The sequence below is a fragment of the Passer domesticus genome, chromosome 12 (genome assembly GCF_036417665.1).
Source record: "Passer domesticus isolate bPasDom1 chromosome 12, bPasDom1.hap1, whole genome shotgun sequence".
NCBI classification, from domain to species: Eukaryota; Metazoa; Chordata; class Aves; order Passeriformes; family Passeridae; genus Passer; species Passer domesticus.
In genome coordinates, this window is record NC_087485.1 from 15,189,256 (window position 1) to 15,214,221 (window position 24,966).

Sequence of the window (24,966 nt, forward strand, 5' to 3'; positions counted from 1 at the left end):
CAAATTGGAAATTTTTTACTGGGAAATGCCCCTGGATTTCCATTAAAGTGCTTTTGGTTATGCCAAAGCAATGCAATTGGCCATAACCAATAAGTTGAACATGGTTTTGTTTCACAGTTCTGCCTGTGAATGCTGTTAATAATACTGAAGGCATGTCAGTATTTTAAACTGGATGCAACATCTATATTTACATACACAATAGTCCCTAAAAACCTTCTGAGAGCAAACAAGTTTTCAGCATCAAAACCAAGTATTTACCATACTTAAGATACCCATAGTGTCTTAAACAGACCCATTATTCTACGTTCCAACAACTAAGACATACTTCAGTGTCCAATATGCCAGAGCACTGAAACAGTTATTAAACTATGTCTTTTTAATGGGAAACCCTGTACATGTTAAAAATACGATACAGTTCCTAATCCTATGTAACTAAAGGTATCTTATGCATATTATGAAGATTTAGAAAACTCTGAAAAACAGATGTGCCAAGCAACCCAATTAAAGGAAGCATGTATTGAATTTATTTATTAATTTATACAGTGCCCATCTCAAAGCAGAGTCTGGAGTCCTGTACAAAATAAAACAAAAATTAAACCAAACTGGGCTCAGAGCCAGGAGAAATCAACGGCTTGAACAAATGGGGAGGGTGAAAGAAAGCTATTCCAAAAAGATATATATATGTCTCCAGATACTGGGCTGTCTTGTGGACACGTCATAATATCAATACTGGAAGTAACAGAAATATAATTTACAGCAAGGATAGAAATATTCGAGAAACAAAAGAGAGCAATTATGACAGAGTTAATTTACAGCTATTGAAAGCCATAGTACAGAGGCAATTACATCGGAGGAAATACAAACTGTGTAAATTTTGAATGAAGATTGAGTACATATACTGTCACACAACATCTACAGGATTTCAGCTCCAACTATTGATCATATTGCATTTCATTCTTTGATTGAAATATTTAAACAGTAAGAAAACATTGCAACTGCTGTGGGAGAGCTTTTGGGTGAGTATTCCCTCAAATATATGAACTCTTATTCTATTACTGTCCTCCTTCCCATATTTTATTTATAACACATCAGGGTTTTTAGTCCTTTTTACAATTTTGATGACTTAGATGAATAATGATGAGGTAGCTGCCTAAATACAGGGCTGCTATGAAGAAATGCCTCTGAGATCTAGGGAGAAAAGAGAAGGAAGCAGCATATTTGATGTTGAAAGGCCACAAAGACCGGACCAGACAATTAAATTGGCTTTTGGCTGTGTATCCTCACCTGATCACAGAATGGAGCAGGTTGGAAAGAACTACATCAGGTTATTTGGTGTGACCTTCCTGCTCAAGCAGGGCCAGCCCACAGCACAAGGCACAGGGCTGTGTCCAGGTGGGGTTTGAGTATCTCCTGTGAGGGAGGCCGCCCAAGGTCTCTGGGCAGTCTGTTCCTGTCACCCTGAAAGAGGAGGTTTTCCTGATAATTGTGTGGAAGGTTTAGCCTGTGTTTTAGTTTCTGCCCCATTGCCTCTTGTCCTATTCCTGGGCCCCACAGAGCAGAGCCTGGTCCATCCTCTTATGGATAAAGATAAGATTGCTCTGAGTCTCCTCCAGGCTAAACAGGCCCAGCTCCCTCAGCCCAGGACTGGACAAAGGGCTGAGCAGAGGATCAGGATCCCCTCCCTCAGCTGCCATCAGTGCCATTCCGTGTGCACCCCAGGATCCCCTGGCCCTGTCCCCCAGGACACGCTGCTGGCCAGGGACACCTGGCTGCCCACCCTCCCTGACAGAGCCCCTTCCCAGCCTGGACAGTGATGAATTCCCTCTGGAATTCCCTATTTGCTCCAGCACAGACACCTTTTGGCCTGGATATCCGGGGGGGGTCCATTGGGTGGCAATAACCCCACAGGCCCAGGGTGGCAGCACTGGCAGGAACATGGAGGCCATGTGAGGGGAAGAGCCACCACCAGCACCTGCTGGTTTTGACTTTTTTCATTATTATGTTATTCTGCCCATACAGTGAGCTCTACAACCATTTTTTTTTTCTGACAGCCCACCTCCTAGGACACCCCAGCATCAGCTGTGCTGGTGACACACAGAATTTTACAAATTTATTCACTTTCAGTGACTCATGTGCTACCCAACTCACTTTTCCAGAGTCTCTGTCTGAACAATCCTCTCCTTATAAAACTAATGAAAACTTTAGCAACAGATTCAGATTCCTTTACCAACAGGATTTCAAAGTGAGATTCAACAACCAAATCCCAGTCAGAGAAGAAAAAGACTTTTTCTTCTTCATTAGTGGTTTTGAACTATTTATAACCAAGCAAAGTTTTACTGAAGGTGAGTGGTACAGTAATACGTCTGAAAATATCAATGATGTTAAAACCCTGAGAAAATGTAAACACATTTGAGACATGGAAAAAAGTATATCTATATATAGTTGTAAGGATGGACAGTAATCAATAATGTGTGGCCCTGACTCAATTAATTCATCTTGTGTTGCACATCATACCAATGTACTGAGAAACATTATTCTGGAAAAAACAAAATTGCTTAATTATTTTTTTAATATTTTCAATGTCTTTGCACTTCATTTAGCATTTTGAAAATTTCTAACTAAATTATGTAGCAGTAAGACAAACTAATGTCTTACAAATGTAATATAAAGAAATGTGCCATCTTAATGTTCTTAAAAATTCTTATAAAAGTATATTTCAAATATAGATTATAATAGATTAAAATAATCGATTAAATGAAAATCTTTAATCTTTGACTGTGAGATAGAAGCCCTCACAGTTAACTTCTTCTCCAATTTTAAATATTTCTATCTATTTCTACAGATTTATTTCAAACACTGAGTTTGCTTCCTTAATTGTGTGTTATATTTTCAGGGGAGTGAGCTTCCCCTCACGCATCTCCAAACAGACACCTGCATATCCATGAGCAAGAGAAGCATTTAAACACCTGGTATGAATCTTTTTTCTAGGGCAAGTTTAGCAAAGAATCTCTTTAGCACCTATGATTAAAAAACATTTTCCCAGGAATCTCTTATTGATTTAGATCCTAGCTGAAGCCCCCAATCAGCTTTATCAGAAATGAAGCTCTTCAGACTTCTAATTATAACACAATTTTCATTTGCCCTTTAAGGAATTACAATACATCAGGATACAATTTTCTCTCCTGAGTGCTTGCCTCCAGATTATTAATACTTTCTCAAAGTTGCAGCCAAAACAGCTCATTTCAAAAATGCAACAAAGATGCTTTGCCAGTGTTAGCAAAATCTGGCAACTCATTCCTTTAAATGCTTTTGCACTTCCAAACTTGAGGGCAAAGGTATAAGAAACAGAGGCAGGGAAGGGAAGTTGAAATTGTAAAAGAAGGAAAATAATGAAAGAAAGAACCTGAGGGACAACTCTCTTCAATAAATCAAATTAGCCAAATCCAAAACTGGAGGGAAAAAAAAAGAAAACCAATTCTCTAACACTTAACAGCAACTTACAAAGCCATATCAGAGAACCCCAGCAATGCTCTCACAGAGCTGTGGCATCACTCAGGTTGGAAGGGACCTTGTGGGACCTACAGTCCAATCTGTTGCTCAAAGCAGGGTCAGTCCAGAACTCAGATCAGATTTCTCACAGCTTTGTCCATTTGGGTCTTGAAAAGCTATATAAATTGAAGAGTGTACAACTCTAGCAGTCCAAAACTTAATTACCTTCTTAGCAAATTTATTTTTCCTTGAATCTAGGCAGATCTTCCCCACTTCCAGTTTGAACATGACCTTTTTCCGGCCACTGTGAACCTCAGTATGTTCTCAGCCTCCTCCTCTTTTGGCTTCCAAGTTTCAGAAATAATGTCGAGATCAGACAAGCTGCTGTGGAGATAAAGAAAAAAAACAAAGGACATTAAAACTGGATTACTATAGAGATTGGGTGGAGGAATTACATGCAATAAAATGCAGCAACAGCAATCCAATGAACAGCTAAGATGGAAACAGGGTAAAGCATGAGAATTGGGAGTCAAATTCTATAGCTTAATGTCTCCAAGACAAAACATGGTGCAGCATTGTAAGTACAGACAAAGGAGATGAAGAAAGGCTACTAACTCAAGTCTTACCTTAATTAGGTATTACTAACTTTCCAGCTGCAAGGTTTTGTTTTAATGCAGTTTTCTGTAATAATGAACCATATACCTATTTAACTGATTTTGATGCAAAAGAACTCATGAATTAGAAGCGCAGTCATGAAAAGCCCATGGCATACAAGTTGTGATGACTGCTGTGGCATCTGCCATAGTTTTCAGGTCTGAATTGCTCTTTAGTAACATTAATTTCCCAGTGTGTGCCATTTTTTCAGGCACTTTCTGAGATTGGCCATTGTATAAGTAGCTAAAACCTTTTTCATGCCGACCCTTTTCAAAATCTCATTACTGAAAATAGGAACAGTTCAACTGATGTGGATTGAAATCCTTGGACTTTGCAAGTACATCATATTTCTGAATGCATAAAGCTACAACTCAGCAGGTACTTAGGTATGTGCAAACTAATTGCATTCCAATAGTACTTTTGATATCAGTGGAATTGACAATGTTTTTGACATGAATCATCCACATACCCATAATGCCAAGTAAGAGACCAGACTAAACTCAGAGGAAAAAGGGACATGAAAGGCCAGAAGTATGATAAGGACATTATCATATTACAGGCATTGGAAGCAGAAGGAAGGAGACAGAAGAATATTAGTAAGTGGTCACGAAAACACTTCAAGAACACATAATCAAGATGTACATAAAGCCTATAGAAAGCTTTTCATTCTCTTTTGCACCAAAGACTCAGAACTTTTGTGCTTCTGGAACAGGTAGCTTAGTGGCACATGGGGATCTTGCCTTTGAAACAATTAATTAATTAATTAGAGAACTATTCAGTATCCGATCACACTCCTGAATGAAGTTGAAAGCAGTGGAAGAGATGATCTGAGCTCTGCCTTTTGCTTTTTTGGTGAGGTAGCATAGTGCAGCATTTAACCCATGTTCCTTACTGGATGATCTCACGGGAAAGGGAGTTCCAGTTCATGCAGCAAAACCTCAGCTGAAATCAGTCTGACCAATGATGGAACAAATGCATGGATATAATCCATCACATAAATGTTGGGACTAAGCTGGCAAAACCTCATTGATGTGAATAATCCCATCAATACAGAGTCTAGATTAAAGGATACACATCAAACCCCAGCAGAGTAAAGGTTTTAAGCTCACCGTTTTAGACAGAGATAATGTTCATATAAACATCCAAACTTCTGAGACTTTCATTAGAATCAAAGTGCAAAGCTCTCAGGGTCTGACCATTAATATGCTGGCACACAGCAATCTCTGTGAGACAATCAAGCTCTTTTGCAGAATTATATGATCACCCCTACATATATGCCACTTTTTAAATTTTTCAAAAGCTTTCTTGCTTTTGATTTACTGCTTTTCTTCTGGGGTTTATCAACTGCTTTTAGCTTCCTGGCACACTCCCAGACTCATCTGAAAAGTAGCATGAAGCCAGTGATCTTGGCATCTAAAATTCTATCTTTAAAAGGCTAAATACCTTTGTTAGTGTCACGGTGGGTTCAAGCTTTCCATACAACCTTGCTGTCTCCTGCAGAGCACACACACAGGAATAACCACGCTCCCAGTGCAGCCCACACACCAGCAACCCGACTGCTTTGTTTGCTGGGTCACACTTAACCTCACTGTTTTAAACCTGTGTTTCCTATATACAATGGTAATTGCAAATGGCCTTCAACAGCATCTCAAGAACATAATTATATTATATAATGATATCTGAGAATTAGCAAGACACCATATCACCCTGTTTATCCATAACTTACAGGGTATGATGAATGAGTAAACCTGATCCTAGTAATGCCTTTCTGACCACCAAAATTCACTAAATGGATGATTCTAATTGCTTCCCAGTTCTTCTGAAATACATTTACAAAACTTTCCTCTTATAATCTATATAGATAGTCCTGTTTAAAATAAAATCTACCTGTGTATGCTTCAGGCCTTACTTTAATGAAAGTCTACCCTTATTGTAGATATGGCCACACAGAAACCATGGAAGTGACATTACAGACCATAATGTTCACTTTTGGAAAATGCTTTTTCAAATGAAAAAATTACATTTTTTCTAAAGTAATCAACCTTGAAGTTATCAATAGGTAAAACACTAATCTCTCCTTTGCCAAATGCTGGGGATTGCACAGCTGTGTATTTTGGTGTAAGTTTTCATTGAACTATTTTTTAGATAATTCAAGATATTTACAAGCCTTATTTAGCATAGCACAGATCTATACTGTTTCCCCTTTCTCTGCTAGATTTTCTTTAGGGGCCCTAAAAAAACAATTAATCCTTTCCCATGGATTAATTGGGATGCTTTGTGTTGGAAGGGACTTTAAAGATTATCCAGGTCCAACCTCTGCTATGGGCAGGGACAACTTCCACCATCCCAGATTGCTTCAAGGCCCCTCCAACCTGATCTTGGACACTTCCAGCGAGAGGGTAGTCACAGCTTCTCTGGGCAATCTGTGCCAGTTCCCTCACAGGGAAGTATTTCTTCCAGTATCTAAACTAAACCTACTCCCTTCTCAGTATGCAAATACAGTTTGCAGCTAAGATTCATGCAAAAAGGCACTATAAACATGAATTTTTAAAAATTCCTTTAAGTGATAGAGAAACTGAATATCTTGAGGTTTCCCAGCTCCGATGAGCTCTCCTGTGCCCAGTATTCAGTTCCCAAAAAGAAGCATCCCCAAAATAGCAGTTAGCAATACAGTGGTGCACAGACACAGAAGCACCAGTTTCCATGAGGATCAGCTGTGTTAGGAAATCCACTGCCCCAGTCATTTTGCTATTTAACCTGTTTTTCCTTGCAAGGGTAAAGTCTGCTCCTCTCCCCTGCCTTGAGGATACATGGATCTACTGCATAATGAACGTGCCTGTTGCTGCCAAGGTTTTGGCACAGGTGTCAGTTCCTTGTCAGCCTCCAGGGCCAATAAACAGAGTCTCTGCAATGTAAAATGAGACAATACATTCACAAAAGCATCATGTTTTCCTAGAACATGCGAAGCTCCAAAATAAATGCATTTCAAACATTATAACACTCTTGTATTCATAAGGTTCATTACTGTTTTTAATTTTGCTTGCTGCTTATTTACTGTTTGCTCTCTTGCTTTACTGCCCTGGTGAAATTGCAGTTAATTGATACCCCAAATGGAAAGAGAAAAGAAAAAAAAGGAACACAATTCTAGAAATGCTTGGTCCCTAACTAATCCTGCCATAGATTTGCTACTGCCAAGATGGCACTGTGTAAAAAGGTTAAAAGTACGTCTTCCAAAATTTCTGTATCCTCTCTAATCTCTCTTGTCAATCTTTCAAAGTGGCTTTTTGGCAGTGAAAGAAGCCCTCTCCATTCTGTGACAAAACACTTTCAACAGAAGATGACCTTACAAGCAGATGTCTCTCTGATGACTGCAGCTGTCTTAGCAGGATTTTCACAGAAACAAAGTCCCTCTGAAGAATGAGAAATAATACATTTCCCTACAAGAAAATTTTATACCCCTCAAAAAGATAGGATTCCCAGCAGACTCTCCCACATCAGCTTTTCAGGGTGCCCTTCCCACAACTGTCTAATAATTTTTGAATAGCATTCCCCAGGGACACAAAGCCCCACTCCTCACATGCAGCACAGGCACTTGGCTTGGTTTTGTTCTGGTTAATGAACTGTATTCTACTTAGAAGGAAAAATCTCTCTTGTCCCTTGAAAATCCCCCTGACTGTCCCTCAAGCTGCTTGCCTACCCCAGTGACACCTTTATCTGCCTCCACTGATAATGGTACCACCTTACATCTGTCCAGCTACACAGATGCCAATTTGCTCTTCAACAAACCCAGTCTGTTCCATGCATTATTTCATGAGGCTGAAACCCTATATTTTATGATAGCTTAAAAACTGCTTATCTAGGCAAATTTATCTGCAAATTCTCATGGGCTTTTGTGCATGCTGCATTGTGAACATTAAATGTTTTCACTTATTTTAGTTCAGACTCATTCCACTGCACAATATTTGCAAAAACCCCTCTCTGGCAAAACTGTGCAGTAAAACAAGTACAATCAGCTGATAACAATAAAGAATGGTGCACGGTTGTTCATTTCCTTAGCAAGAAAACAATCAATTTAGCAAAGCAACAAAATCAATTAAATATCAGCTATTCCCCAAGATACTGCTTGCTTTCTCCCATCTGAACTTTGGAGCCTCTCTTTCTGTGATGGCATAAATGATAAGAGGAAGATTGGAAACGATGGTCATGGTACTCCTTCACCTTTCTCTCAGGAGCAAAACCAGCAGAGAGGATTTCTAAGGGAAATGTCACACAAAAAGCACTCTTGTGTCTGAGGGAAATTTACATTTGAACCTTATTGATAATAAGAAGGAATGATTAATTTCTTCTGTAAATAGCACACAATAGCTTGGGGTTTGGTGCTGCATTTATCCACAGAGAGGTGGGAAAAACCTACCACAGCATGCTCTACAAGGCAGCAATCTGATACCATCAGAGGAACTCACAATATTTCCTATTGCAAATGAAACAGTAACTGACTGCTGAGTTATGACAGCATTTTTAGCTTTATATTAAAGACAAGAAGTACTAAGTAGCAAGTACTAAGTACTTTCTTTTGCCTATCAGAAAAAAAAGCTGTATGAAGCCCCTAACAGATATTCATTAAAGAGGTATGTGTGAGTACTCACACACAGTCCAGGTGTGTGAAGAAATCTGCAGGCCTACATCTTTCCCACAAGCATCCTGGTATAATTAGGTAGGTCAGGTCTTAAAAGAGAGATACACCTATTGGCAGCTACCACATACTTTTATCTGAGATGTATCAGGATTTTTACACCATGAAACTCCTCAGCTATTTTTCAGTCTGCACCATATTCATACCAAAATTATAAATTATTATTTTATTGCAAATTACAGTTACGAATATAATTGAATAAAAATTAATTTATATCAACATCAAATAAATAGAATTTAACTTATTAAAATTTTCCTGTTGATGTAAGTTATGATTCAGTCAGTACATTTTTTTAAGTACACTACTGATATCACTAATAAATCTCATTTTTGCAGTTCTTTTACAATAATTTTCTTAACAAAAAAAAGGGAATCTTTTAGTAATAATCACCACCAGCTAACTACATTTTATGAATGCCTTATTTCTAAGTATCGATACTGCATTAATTTTTTTTCAATTGGCTTTTAATTCTGTAGTTTTAAGTGAAAGGTCTTTCAGATTAGCTGACAAAAATAACAACCTTTACAAGATAACCCATTCCTTTGGAACGTTCAAATTAGTGAGATATGTTGTTACTTGAGAAATAAAATGCAAAGCCTTTAACATGAAGAAGACTTGCTATGCAAACTGATTTTTCACAGGGTTCAATCCTGCTCCATTAAAGCTCACAGAAATTATTCCTCAGCTGCAATGTAATAGCGATATTGGAGCATTTAGGGCAGCTTTCTAAAACACTTTTTTATAAAAGGATTTGAGCATGAAACTTCAAAAAAATCCACATCAATGCTTCCTATGAGTCCTTTCAGAATGGCAAAAATCACACACTATGCTGCTAAGAACAGCCTGAACAGCCTGAGAGTGTGAGGCAGTGAATGCAATGCTTTTTAACAACACATTTTCAGTTATTACTATAAAATTGTAATTAGATAGTAAATTACAATGTTAATATTCACTTTGAACAAATAAGTGTTTGTAGTTGTAGAACTGGGCATTATTATGGTAGCACTGGGACCTATTCACAAAGTAAGACATAGAATTTCTTCATAAAAGTTATTCTATTCTGTAGTTTTTCCTTATGAACTTGCATGAAATGCTGGCTTTTTATGTGCACTATTTGCTGAAGTCATCTTTGCCAACATCAAAATCTATATTTCTCTTTGGGGAAGTGCCAAAACAAGCATTTCTCTCATCTGGTTCCACTACTATCCAAAGAATATAAAGACAAGAAGGAATCATTCCTCCCTGCACAGAGAAAAATACCATGTAAATGAGCTGACAAACTAAAACTCTAACCAGTTTTACAGGAACTGTAACGTTGCTCTTCCATTGTGAAAAAAAGTTACTCTTAAAACGTTTACATGGTACTGAAATATCTAAAAACATACATAATATATGAAATTACATATATTACATAAACATTTATGATATAGATATTAACAATAACATACTATATTATACTTTAATAGATGTGACCATATAGAATATGTAAAATATCTGGAATATCAATAAGTAAAAATAGAAAATCCCTACTGTGTTTTAATTATTTTTACTTAGTTTTACCCCTTACCTTTTTCCCTTTCAATAGTTTTTTTTCTAGTCAAGGAAGTTGTTTTGAAACATGTATAAGGGGTTTCTTCCCCAGTTTGCATACAAAGAGAGATTGAAAAAACCCTTTATTTATTATGTCAAATAATTTTCAATATGTTCTGCATAACCACTCTTGATACAAATTGAAATTTGGTTTTAGAAAAGTGTTTCTGAAAGCATGTTAGAGAACTGCTCAGTGATAAACTTCTGCAAATTATGTCACGGGCATGTAAAACACAATTAAAACTATGATCCAATAGGTTTCATTGCACTAGCTAGCTCTGGAGTAGGCATGCACAGAGATGTCTCATCCCATGGGTATAGTAAGTATCTTGCAGGAAAAGTGTGAGAAAGCCAAGTCTGTATTCCCTTGGGATGTCAGGAATCACCATGTTCCACAGCCAAAAAGCTATTGACCACACAATGACCACAGAACTGCTGCACAGAAACCTGGCAGGAGTGACACTGGACAAGGCAAATCTCCACCTGGCAAAGAGGGGACAAAATATTTCTAGGAGAATTTGATTTTAAAATTTCAGTGATTTATTGACTCTGCTCATAGGTTTCTCCATGAGTCCCAGGAGAGATGGATGAGCGAGCAGAGAGGAGGTAAAGCTGCCAAAAGGTGCATGATAAGTACATTTATCACGTGGGTTTGCAATTTGTCTTATATGTCTCAAATTTTTCATATAGCCCCCATTTGTAATCACCATGTGAAAAATTAGGGAGGCATGTGATAAATTAAGTTGTGAATTGTGATTTCTAATAAGCTAATCATGCAATTTATCCATGCAATTTAAATTTAACTTCTAATCACATCTAGTCCTTCAGGACACAAAAGACCAAATAGGAAAACACACAAGAAAGACCAAAATGAGACAAAGTAAAGAAAGAAAAGGTTTCACCAATGTAAATTCATTTTCATAACCTAGTTTCTGATCCATTATTTCTGAAAACAATAATTTCAATTTGTCAGCTGAAAGGATTCCAAAATCTGAGTCTGCAGGAGGAATTTTGTGACCAAAAATGAAGTATCTCTTAAACCAAACTGCCTTTAGGTAGTACTATCACATTATTGGCCCATTAATCCATTTCCTCAGGACTTAACACATTCCAAAATGTCTTAGCCATTTCATTTTAAGATGCCATCCAACAAAAAGTTTCTTTTCCTCTTTTATTAACCACAGCTATCCAGGAATCATTAAGAACATATCTATCTATCTATCTCAATTCATCCTGTTCTTAAACTTACACACTGGTACTAATTGCACACTAGCAACCCAGTATTTAGCTGAAAGTACTGTATTAAAAAAAAAAAAAAGAAAAAAAGCTAAGTATATAACTAGTTTGGATAAAATCCATTATTTTCATTAATGGATCTCATTTTTATTTTATTGGGGTTTTTTACTATCAGATTAAAAGCACATTTTTTATTGTTTTTCCTAATGCAATTCTGTGTGATGTGCTCAGAATGAATTGAATAGTTATTGGTTTATTTTTTTTTCTTCTTACTTTTTTATCCTGGTCCTATTCATACTTTTTACTACTTTTCACATTAGTTTGATACCGTTTACTGTGTACACAAGTGTACATACATTGAATATGCATAAACACCTTTACACATATATATGTGTGTATATATATATACACACATATTATTTTAGAAATCTCTCATAACTTGCATTGTCTCTATTGTTGAAAAGAAGTAGAATTGCTCTAAACAATAAACTGTTATCAAACTGTGATACAAACTTTTGCAGTATTTACAAATTTTAAACTATCCTTCCCAACCCTAAATTATTGAACCAATTTCCTCAATGAAATTAAGTAATTTCATATTCCAAATCACAAGAATTTGAACTCCAGCCGATACTTAAAAGACTGTAAAATATTACAACCACTTGTTTAAATATCTGGGCCATGTAAATTCCAGGAGACTTAAGTGTAGAGTTTCCAACATAAATAGTCATGACTGTCATTCTTGTAGGTGAAAGTAAAGTGTGGGATGACAGAGAGAAAAATCCTTCAGAGCCAGGGACTGCTCTTTATTCCAAAGTAATTTTTATGTGAGTTTTGCCATTCATTTCTGTGGAAAGATTCAAACATAAGATCTATAAGGTGCAATGGATATTAACGTAATTTTTTGCTTAATCAAGTAGTTGTTTACAGAACATGCAAGTTTCCTATAATTCTTCTCTGTTGCATCTCTAAAAAAGAGTGAGTTTTTTCCCTAGCCTGATACCCAGGTACAATTGTGAGTTGTGCAGACAAACAGTAAAAAAATGGAGAAAAAACATCTGTAGGGGAAAAATATCTCAAATTACTGTCTACAAGGGCAAAATCTAGGTTTCAGGAAGGTGTCTATAATTGCACAAAAAACATGGAGCAGGGCCAGTCTATGCCAATTAAACATTTAGTCTGAGTTGCTTATAGTAACTTTCCCATGACTACAGTTTATATTTCTCTCATCATCATAACTAATTGAGAACAATACTTTGCATTCCTCAGAGGTTTAAAAAAAACTCTTAGTGAAAGTAAAAGTTATTATTCACAGCTAATAGAATACTCTCTATCACTAAAAATTAATTACTTCTATTTTGAGGCCTTCTGAAAGACCAAGAAAATGATACGCAATGAGTACATACCAGGAAAACAAAGAATTAAAGATAGAATCAACATATTTACAGGTATTGTGACTCTTGCTATTAAATGGACAAATAATCTCAATTACGCTATTGTTTTCTACACAACACACTCATAACAATGCTTTTCAGAGTTTAACTCTCCTGTATTGCTGATAGATCTTTACTTACATTTTGCAAAGAATAAAAGAGTAGGAAAAAGCAAACTGTTAATTGCACTTACAGACTGGCCACTTTGATAACATGGTGAATGTACTGTTACTTAAGCAATCAGAAGGTTTTGCCTTTCCCCACACTTTCAGCATGTATCAGAATGCACACAGCTGCATCACAACGCATCATGATTAGACTTCCAGTATCTAAGTTGCCAAAAGAGATGAGCTGTAGAGCTGTTTAAACAGTAGCTGTGGAGCTATTTAAACAGTAGCCCTGACCCTGCTAGTCTTGTCACCTCCAGGCACCACTTTTTAAAAAGAACATGGCTCTTTTCCCTTAGAGAGAAGCCAGGCTAGAAACTGAGCCCACCACTTGGCTGGCCACAAGGTATTATCTGGAATTCCTTTCTGAACTTGATGGTAGGCAACCCGACCTCCAAAGTCGGACTTACAAGTTCAGCTTACTGCTCATGCTCGTGAAGTTTGATTTATTTTTACCACATCCCAACCTACCAAAACATGGATTGTTTATTTGACAGAAAGAATAAGGCACTTGCTGTCTGTTCCTGTGCTTCTTAGAAGTTGCAAGCAACACCATCTGGACCAGACTATTAGCTGGAAGGTTTCCAAAAGGTACTCCATTCGTTTTCTAGGGAAAGAGGTCTTGAGTCGTGCACAAGATGTTTTGGCTGTATGGCAATCAATGAAATAAGATCTTATGAAGCCACAAAGTATTAAAATAAATGACAGTACGGTTAAAAAAAAAATTAAAAAGGCACAATTTACCTTTTGTCCACTAAAGACAAGGGGACTTTTATGACTGACACTATTTTGGCTAATATTGTGTGCATCTTGAAAATCTCACCCAAAAGACTTTATTGTAGGCTGTTGACAAAATGTAGGATAGAAACAATATTTTAAAGCTCAATTACATTTTTCCTGCTGCAAACTGGCAATGGAAACAGGTTTCTTAATATGCTCTGGCAGTAGGAAATCATGATCAGATTTCAACACATACAAGTGGTTTAAGGCAAAAGGTTTTAAAAGAGGAGAAATCCTAAGTCAGCATCTTGCTGCTGTGGTAATAGATGCTATAGAAAATGCACAGGTTAAGATTCAAGTTTTTCTTGCTAAATGAAGAGAGAAAGTATTCTTTCCCCCTAATTTTGGAGATGTAATACAAACACCATGTAGTTTAACCCTTACCTAAAAACCCAAGTTTTCTTTTGGGACTCTATCTCTCTTTGGAAATCTCATTTCAGACTCTGGCATGTTTGGGAGCTGTTTTTCAATAGGATTATACTACAAACATAGAGTCAATCCAGACCTATCTGCAGAGCTGTCCCACAAAACACTCCAGTTCCAAGGAATGACTCCCCTCTAGCAGCACTGGTTTCCATAATAGGAGACAAAATATCAGTAACTCTTGTGCTGAAAGTCAACAGCTACAGAAATATGAGTTTCTTTGTCACTTTCTATGTACCCTTTGAGATGTCATGGAAAGGGTTCATCTCTGACAAAGCTGAGAGCTAAGGGAGGTGTGTCACTCTGGCCATGCCTATAAAACTCCAGATATTTTGGTTTGTGGTTTTTTTTTTCTTCTTGCTTTTGAACCTGGGGGAGGGGGGAAAAGGTTCAGTGACAGCTGGTATGTTTCTCTTTACCATTGTCTACAGAGGAAATAAAGGAAAAAATTCCCTCAGGTTTTGTAAGAATTAATTACAGAAGAAAACTGGTTTGCTTTCTCTTATGAGAAAAGCATAAGAATTATAAATCAGAAGATAATTGTGTGGATTTATGCAGCAAAAATATTATATGAAACAGTCCTGATGAATGTACAGGTGTTGTAGAGATATCTGAATATTCTTGCTATGGAACTGATCCTCAGTTCTGGACTGCCAGATGATTCAAGTCTGGCAGAAGTTTCATCAATTTCCTTGAAGAAAGAAATCAAAATCACCATGTCTGGTGCTTGGCATGTGGGTCTTCTAGCTTTAGGAAGCAGTGGCACCAATCAATTTTACCTCAACTATTAGTATGCAACTCAGTCTAAATCCCAAATACAAATGATGGCATTAAAAACAAAGGCATTAATGAAGGTATTAAAACAAAAAAAAACCACCACGATGAAAAAAAACAAACTAAACAAAACCCACCAAAACAAAGCCTGAGTTCATAGTAAGACAATACTAATGTGGAAAATCCAAACCATTAGAAATCAGGAGATACCAGGATTTAGCTTGCATGTCATCTTGCTTCAGTCTGGTGCGTTTGGATACAGCCTTTCATTTTGTGACCTCGTGCTACTCTTCCATGCTGTAGTGTCCAGGAGGTTGGTTTTATACCAAGTTTGTTATGTGCAATGTACACATATTGCATCTTCATGTTCTACATATTTAATAGCAGTTCTCATCTTCTAAGACATACTCATAGCTGAGTTGTTCATTAAGCAATTTTTAAAGAGTTTTATGGTCCTGTGAACAATAATTTTTTGTGGAAGCAGACTAAATTGTACGCTGTGATAATTACACCAAACTAATTGTAGGCAAAATTAGCGAGGGGTTGGACCAATTCAATTCCACAAGGAAATATATGCTATGCTTACACCTTAAATGATCTTTAGAAAATTAATCACATAAAACTGAATCTCCTTAAATCAACACATATAATTTTCTGTACCTTTGCTGTGAAACAGGAAGTTTTAACTTCGCTTTGAAAAATGCAACTTGCTAAATGTTTTTTTGATTATCATTTCTGTTTAAATTACCAATTAACTTTACCCTAGAGAATCAAACAACGTGAGTCTTTTATGCTGTACGGGTACATTATAACCATACCCAAACATGATGTGTCAGGAAGAAACATCAATAATACAAGTACGTTTTTTAAATCTCTTTTAGTGCCAGCTATAATATCAGCCCAATAATTGTCTCTAATATCATGATACTCACATATAATTTCTTTAAATTTCCTGTCTCCAGACAATGTAAAGTCCATTGTGGAGCTCTTACACAGAAGACTTCGGTGTTTCAAGTATGTTATTCAGGTGGTTCTGGAGAGTTGTTGCTGCCATTTCAGTCACCATTGGTACAGCCTGACTCCCAGGCTGTCCTCCAGAGGCTCAGTGCATCTCTAAGACTGACCTCACATCCAAGCAGGTGGACTGTGCCCTCAATGGGCAAATTTCACACATAACGAGCAATATGCTCCTCATTTTCCTTGTTTGAGATTGTTTCTGGTACTAGCCTCATACACATTTGTACGAATTTGAAAGTTTTATCATGTATAAATGGTATTTTATGACTTTACAGAATAACACTTTGTACAGTCAGTCACATAATTTATATTAGTCGTTGCTAAAGAGCTAGAAAACTACTCAACAACTGACTATTCAATTATTTCAATAGAAAAAAGGGAACTGAAATTCTTACAAAATAACAATTGTTTATTTCCTAGTAAAATATTACTCCACCAAAAAAAATCATAAATATATTGTTTCTTCAGCAAACTTACTTTGATGCAAATAGTTGTAGATTTTGTAGCATGTGAAACATTGAGTAGCACATGTGATACTAACACTCACTAATTGTAATACTTAGAATGTGCTGGAATGACTTGAAACAACTTTGCCAAAACAAAACAGTTGAAGCCAATTATTTTGATGCAGTGTTCTAACAACATGTTAGCTGAATCTAAGTTTTTCCCTTAACAAAACTAGATATTTGAATTTTTCAGTACAAAAAATTATTCCGTAAGGTGCTTTTGATCAGCTGCAGCAAACACCAGATTTTCCCTCAATTATTTGAAAGGTACTTCCTTTTTTACCTCAAGGACTTAGAAGATTAATATAGCAGAGTTTGCATTTTTTGCTGGCCATAAAGTATTTTTTGCATCTACAGAGTGATTTAACACTGTCTGCAAGTAAAAGTACCAAAAATATTGTGTTTACAGTGACCTTGCTAAGTATTAAATGGTTCTTGTCTATTTCATCACTTTTCAGTGATTTTGGAGCTAAAGCTTTTTTACCATTCATAAAGAAGCCAGATTTTTTTACTGCAAAATGTACCAAAGCCAATCCAATTTACATTGGCTTTCACTGTTTTATGGATGCTTGCATGCCAATTTATAAAGATTCCTGATGAAGACAATAGCTGGTTTGTAGGATGCTGGAATGGCAGTCAAGAAAATTTACATGACCTTGAGTCCACTGCCTGCTGAGGGTGTTTTCCTTCCCCATATCCCAAGAAGCCAAAGGCTCTTTTTAATGAATACCTCTGGAAGGTGCTATTTAACATTTGTGACTGTCAGTGAGGTATACTAGAGACTCAGAACAGCTCTGTCAACAGAACCGTCCTGGTAAAGGAGTCACACAGCTGGGAGACAGCAGAACCCTGTAACAAAGCAGAAATGGGTGGAATTATTTTGCATTGTGGCAAAAAGCAGGTACCTCCTCACTGGAAAGGTCTGAGCCCTGGAAAGGATGAAAACAATTTAACACTCCTGCTTATTAAGGTCCACACACTCATAACATGGATAACACATTACATCAGCTTGAAATAAAAATGAATCATGGGCAAGGAACGTATAGAGACAGATCCTGCACATCAAAACATGCCATTTAAAGTTTAAGGAGCAAAGATGATGCCACAAAGACACAAAGCATTTATAAAATCTTTAAACATTAGCTTCAGCAAAGTAGCTACAAGAAATGCCCTCAGAGATAGAATATCTAAGAAAAATAGTACTGGCATCTAATTACAGCAGTAGAGTTTGCTGCTTTTATCTGTAATTGGACTGTATAGTCTTTCATTCTAATTTACTTTACATCCAAACTGTGATAATCAAGACAAGCAGAACAGAATGGCTTGTAACTGGCTATACCACCGACACCAGTTAATGCCTAATTATAACAACTAAATTAAAGAGGGGACTGTAAGGAGGTTGAGTATCAGTTTGAAGCATTTAATTCTGTGGAAAGAAATAGAGATTTTAAATCCTAAGTAAAAAAATCAATATTATGGCTCATTATATTGGTATTGCTAAACAGATTAATGAAATTAAGTATTTTGTTTTTTAAAGAAAAGTTTTATCATGATGTAAAGATAGCTTTTAATGAAAGACCACAGTAGAGAAGGAAATTCACATCCCAGACCAATTTATAAACCAATCTAATCTGGAAAAAAACAGTAGGTAAAATTGACTTTCCTAGGATATCTCTAAGAGGTGCAGAACATGTTACATGGTGGTAGAATAACTGCAGCATTCTGAAAAAGTATACACACAGTACAAAACAGCAAGAAAACCCAGGATCCCAGGAAACCTTCTGACATAAATGTAATTTTTAGTTAGATTTTTTTGAATGCTCTAAATACAAATTAATTACCTTTGAAAGACAGGTTAACCAAAATGAATATTATTTTCTTCCAGAATCCATGCAAGTAAAGAAAGGGAAACAGAATGCTCAGCACTGGTGAGCCATTGCTTGCATAAATTCTAAACACACTGTTTTAGGAATTACAACATAAATTGGTCATCTACATGTTGAACTGACTGCATAAGAATTCATCTTCTGGGATTTGAAATAGGAGCAAAGGGAATAAAAATGGTTGCTGTTAACGATCTTGCTAAATTGACCTATAATATTCCAGTGGTAGGTGGATAAAGAACTAGTTGGCATTCATGGGGCATGTAGCATAATTTGGTCCATTCAGAATCTTCGATAGAAAGCAGTAGAAAATATTGAGAAAAATTAAAATATTCACATTGTTAAGCTTATAAACTCAATGGAAGTAGAATCTGCTTTCACATGACACTCATAATTATCCTGAGTCTTCATCATCTGTAGGTGAACCCAAAGCTGGTGATTCTAAAGTTCTAAAACACTTAAAGACTAAATATGTTCATCAGTTGGCTCATCTGATGAGTCCCTTCTCTCTAGCAGAATCCACAGTGGGGAGGGGGCACAGTGATCACTTTTTTATCAGATGTAAAATGAGAATAAAGGAAACTTCTTTCTAAAGTTTTAGAAATATTTCAGTACTTCCTAAACTCACCAAGGCAGAAAACTCCTTCCTTACAAAAGCAAGGCTTCTACAACTACCTCTGCCCATCTTTGACATGGCACTGACCACTGCACCTCTGGCCTCTTCCAACCAAATCTGTAAAGTGCTAGAAGCCCTTCTCATTTCAGCTTTCACAGAGATGAAATTCAGCATGTTTTAAGGGGAGACTGACTTCTCTGGGTATCCTCATGAATCTGAGGTAATTTTAGCTGGCAAATCAACCCACATGTCAGACAACAATTTGTGAGCCATTCCAGATTGCTCCTGGCTTTGTCTCCTGGAGGTTCCCACAGGGCTGACTGCCAGGACAGGCACAACACATATTTTGTGAACGGGGCAGGATACCTGGGGCTCCCATGGCCACTCATTTGGCACAGAGGTGCTATCTGACTGGAGAAGGATATGCACCCCTGAAATAAAATGCATTATAAAGTAAACGATTTCACAGGCCAGAAAATTAAATGTTCTTCACATTGTAATTTCTGCTGATTAGGGAACTGAACAAATGTAAAGCATATGATCTTCAAGACTCCTTCAGCTTGCTGAATCTTGCTTTAAACAGAGGAGCAAAAGATGAGGCTCAGATTTCTATTATTTTGATTACTAAAAGTTATATGAGGTCTTTCCATTATCTCCTTTTTTGTTGAATTGTACATAAATCACAGAAGTGAAGCAGAATTCACAGAATTGTACATACTTGTGAAGTATGAATGACAAAAAATATGGATACTCTAAATCTGTCCATCCCAGTTCTGAAACATGGCCTGTACTTTCAAATTGGAATAATCTCTATCGCATTTAATTATTATCAACACAGGAAAAAGAACATTCACAGTGATGTTATAAGAACCTGTTGAATGCCTAGTTTTGGTGCTGCGGTAGGAAGAGTGAACATTCAAAGTTATATATCAGTATGTTAAAAACTAAAGGGAAAAATCTTCTGCTATGAAGTTAGACATTCTTTTTTCCTCCTCTGCCCTCCCAATTTCACTTTTGACTGCACCTGCAGAATTCTGTATCAAGCACAGATGAAAAGACTGAATGGAATTCCATTGAAATTTATTAATGAAGATTGTTCCCAGGTGAATGGTAATATTATCCATCTTTTACAGGTAGGCAGGTACAACAGTTTAAATTACTCAGAAAGAGTAGTTTAAAGACTTTTCTGGATTAAAGGTTTATTAGATTATGATATAGACCTGGATATAAGTGCCAAGCATTTCACACACCTGAAAAAGCACATGTTTAAGTACTTCCATAAATTTGGTAAGCAACTTCCTTTCCTTTGTCTCCAAACAAAACAAAAAGGATTCTCCACTGAGTTCTGAAGAGCCAAGACATTTGTACCAACACTTTCACTCTTTAACGAGCTCGTAAACATGCCCACCATTACATCCTTACTTTGAAGATAAAGATTTCCTTGAGAGGAACGGAAACAGTCTGAAATAGAGGATTCCTTCCAAGTGTCCAGAAATATATTTGAAACTTAAATCAGCCAAAGACAAAAGTGTTTCTAGCAGAAGGTGAACCATCAATGACATTTCCTGAATCATCGCACTTGTTCTCCTGCTGTAAGATTGAAACTCCAAGTGCCTGAACCTCACAAATCCTCTGGTCATTTAAACCCAGAGCCCTAATCCAGGACCAGAATATTAATGAAAGGGAGTAGTTTTTTTCTGTTTGAAAACAAAGCAAAAATGTGCTACATGACCACCTTTGAAGATTCAACCTTTTAAAACCTACAATGTGGAAAAAACACATGCTACATAGCAGAGGACTGTGGTGGTTAGTGGGCATCTCTTCGAACATGTGAAAAGGGCTGAAGTCCTGCAAACAGACTTTAAATTATGAACAATCTGCCTCTTCAATACCCAAGGTAATGAAACATCTAAGGAATTCAAACAATTAGTACAGATGGGAAAAAACCAGTCAGTCATTTTCTTTCTCATTACTGCTTCAGCATGGATCAGAAAAGTGTGGAAAGAACAAAGTCACATCACCATTTTTCTCCCTACATATTGTAAATAAATGTATGTCATTTGGCCCAAATATTAATACTACCCAAACCTTACTATCATCCAGATGCTAACTATTCATTTAATACCACTAACATGTGAAACAAATACAGGTTGAAAGCACTAAAAACTTCATCATTTGTTTTCAGTTAAACTTCTGACAAACAAGTTACCAATATTTGCTTCTTCAGACTTTTTTTCACCAAGCATTATGAGGATGAATTGAGATACACTTGTTGTGGGCCTAACAGACCAGTTTGAGACAGTCTTCCACCCACCTCCTTTGTGACAAGAAAGAGATGGAAACATGCTTTGGAAGTTTTACAGTGCCTGTCTTTTGTCACTGGGAAATGCAAAGACCTTCCAGCACTCAGTAGTTGTGTGACTGCATGTAGATATGTGCAAGCACCAGAAACTATATAAAAGAATGCAAATTGAGTGCTTGCATAAATGAAAACTTCCTATTTTCCTCTGTTATCAATATATTATCCTTAAAATAATTGATCATCAGATAAACTTCAGAATTAACAGAACTTGATAAATAAACTGTTTTCAGACCATCGTACATTATTGCTGTTGACAAGCAATCCTCATTTAAACAAAACTGAGCTGCTGTGGGCAGTAAAACACAAGGTGTAATGAAGAAGAAAAATATTTACTATGTTATATTGCAAAGGATATACCTGCAAGTTCAAATCTTAGGTAAAACGCACATATACATACAGTGTTCTACAAGGATTCACTTTTTGAGGTCTTGCAGATATATTGGTGTCCCAAGTGCCAAAGTGATCCTGTTCAGCCCTAGGACTGCCCTGCTCAGCAACCCATCAGTTAAGGCTTTGTTCCTCAGTGGGGAGCCCTGTCTAGACAGGAATGAGAAATAAAAGCAGTTTCAGCTGCATAATGCTGGTGGATCTCAACACCTTCCACACAGACACCTGCTATGGCAACATTTAAGGACCAAAGTCTCTGCAAGCCTCAGGAATCTCTGCCTATTTCTGCACATGCAGCCTTGAGGAGGACACTGCTACAGCCAGCTCTGTTCAGGCTCTCCCAGGCTTCCAACAGGCTCCTCAGTTCATGCCAGGGCAGCACAGCCCAGCCCCCTGAGCCTCTCTGGCTCCCGAGGCAGTCCAAAGCACCCTCCTGAGGGCTGGGCACAGCTGAACTGCACGAGATACCGTTCAGGATTAAAGGCTCTCTGCTTCTGCTGTAACCTGCAGAGCAATTTCACACTCGGGTTAACATGTAAGACTACACCAGATATTTTAGCAAGGACCCCAGGTACAAGAGCCAGAGGTTTCCAGGGCTGTTTGAAAATGCAGCACCAGTGCATTGCACCTCTGGAACTGCTGGAAAAGAGGGAGGGTTCTTCATGGCAGCTGCTGCACGTGGAAGAGGCAAAATTGGTACAACATAAATGGACTTTGTAAAGGAGCTTCTGGCAGTCACAGCACCACAGAGCAGCGAGAGGCTGCAGAAGGAACCTTCCAGAATGCTCACAACTTCACTCGCCTTCACTCATTGTAGGAATTTTTCTGTAGCTTTAGAAACACAAATCCACCTGTCTGACATGCCAGACAATGCCACCGTCCAACACTTTTCCCAAGAGTTTTTTATATCTGATGTACCTGTAAAAAGATTTCCCAAGCAGATGTCAGTTTGGATTAACTTTATATTGCAGAGGGAATGCCAGATACTTCCAAGTGTCAACTTTTTTCTTTTTTGACTTTTATTTTTTGCCTTTTGCCTCCTTTTTTCACATGCTTGAAGAAAATAAATTGTAATATCTCAGTTTATGCATCAAATGCAGTTTTGTCAAGATCTTTTGCTATGTCTTTTGACTTCCTTATTTCAAATTAAACAACAAAAATGTCAATACTTTCAAATTTCATGAACCATGCAGCAACTTTTGGGAAAAGTATGTCAGTGAAAGTAATGCCGGTAATTTAAACCTGCAACATCCAAATGGTGGCTGGAAGTAACTATATTAGAACCTACCACATCTAACTCTGCTTGCCAAAACACGTCTGGTTTGACAACCACAAAACTCTGCCTTCTTGGAAATCAGCTGACATTATTATCACCATTTCACGTAACTCACCTTCAGCAGGGAAATGTCTTTACTTGAACTGTTGTGATTTCTTCTGTACTCACTGGAAACAAGAAAGTAAATATTAAATTGTTGCTGACGTCATTTTCTGTTATGTATATTTTTATTCACTAAAATTTCTCACACAATCTACTGTTCATCAAAAACTCACCAGGAATTTTTGTGTGAAAACACAAAGTAAATTAAATAAATCTAATTAGTTTGAAGAACACGCCATTCACATTCCAATAAAATACTTCATTGACTCTAAGCGGGCTCAAAATATCAGCACAGGTTTTAGCAAAGATTCCAATATTTTTTTGTGTGTGTTTGCATTCCACCAAACCAGGAATTTTCCAAGATCTTGGGAAATAAAATAATTCTAAGGATTGGTAGCTTGCTAGCTCTGAGCAAAAGCAAAACAAAATGTGTCCTATTAGCTTGAAAGGCTTTTTTTTTATTAGAGACTGCCTCTCATTACAGAACTGTAAAGCTGATCAAAATGGGATTTTGTCCCAGTTTTCTGCATGAAAAACAATTTTGTATATGCATTAAATAGAACTAAGGTGTGGCAGCAGAGGTTGACACTGCTATATAATCCAACCCTAAACCACTGGCAAAGTAAAAAATAAACAAAAACCTTGACAGCCGACAAGAAAACTTTAAAATCCAGCACAATACAAATCTACACATTCATATCTAGATAAATTGGGCTATATTGTGCCAGATATTTTGCAAGAAACAACATGTCTTTTGTGTGTATATTATGTAAAACATGCACAGGTACTATAGAAGAATATAAAACAGTACATACATAAAAGTCACTCACGTATCTCTAAACTAGGACATTTCAGTTGAGGCAAAGGAGGGGAAAGCCAACGTGAGAAAGAATAAATCACATTGTATTTTCCTATATAGTTATAATGTTCATACAAAACACACAGAGCTCCCTTTGGCACTATGGATTGCCACAAGCAAACTGCCTGGCAAACAACAAGCTGTTAACTCCTGTAAAATAACAACACAATCCTCTTGACTGCAAAATTTGCATCAAAAATAATTATAAAAGGCAGCATACATGTAATCCACTTAAAAGTGTTAACAAGGTATAGCAGAGTCTTAGTTGCATTTCCAAACTCTGTTTTTAAATGAAACCAGAACATAACAGTAAAAATTAACCTAAAGCTTAACGGCTTATGTAAGAATGCTTTAATAAAAAAATGCTACTGAGGTTATTGAACTGTACAATTAAACCCCTCCCACTAAATACTTTTCAGTGCAATTTCCATCTAAAGCTTATTCAGCAAACCAAAATGCCAATGCATTTCTTCAATTTCCACTTCTTTGAACCTGTTAATGTATGAATAAAAAAAGATTTATTCGTGTTATTTGCCACATATAACCCTCTTGTCTAAAAAGTAGCTTTAAATACAAAATTTCTGAGATACATACAAAGCTAAAAAATATCTAAAGGATCATTTTGATTTTTTTCTGCAAGCTATGTTTGATTTACATCAATTAGATCTTTCACATAAGGTATCATATAACAGGAAGGCTAATAACCCAGAAATAACCTC

General features: G+C 36.8%; 1 long non-coding RNA gene across 2 annotated transcripts; it reads left to right on the plus strand.

Moving 5' to 3' along the window:
- Positions 1–2,205: 2,205 nt before the first annotated feature.
- LOC135279357 (uncharacterized) lies at positions 2,206–23,494 on the plus strand. Of its 2 annotated transcripts, XR_010346624.1 has the most exons (3): positions 2,206–2,342; positions 13,026–13,110; positions 13,760–23,494. It is a non-coding gene; the product is annotated as an uncharacterized LOC135279357 (long non-coding RNA). The 2 variants fall into 2 exon arrangements; XR_010346623.1 differs by having other exon boundaries at positions 13,026–23,494.
- The last annotated feature ends 1,472 nt before the right edge of the window (positions 23,495–24,966 follow it).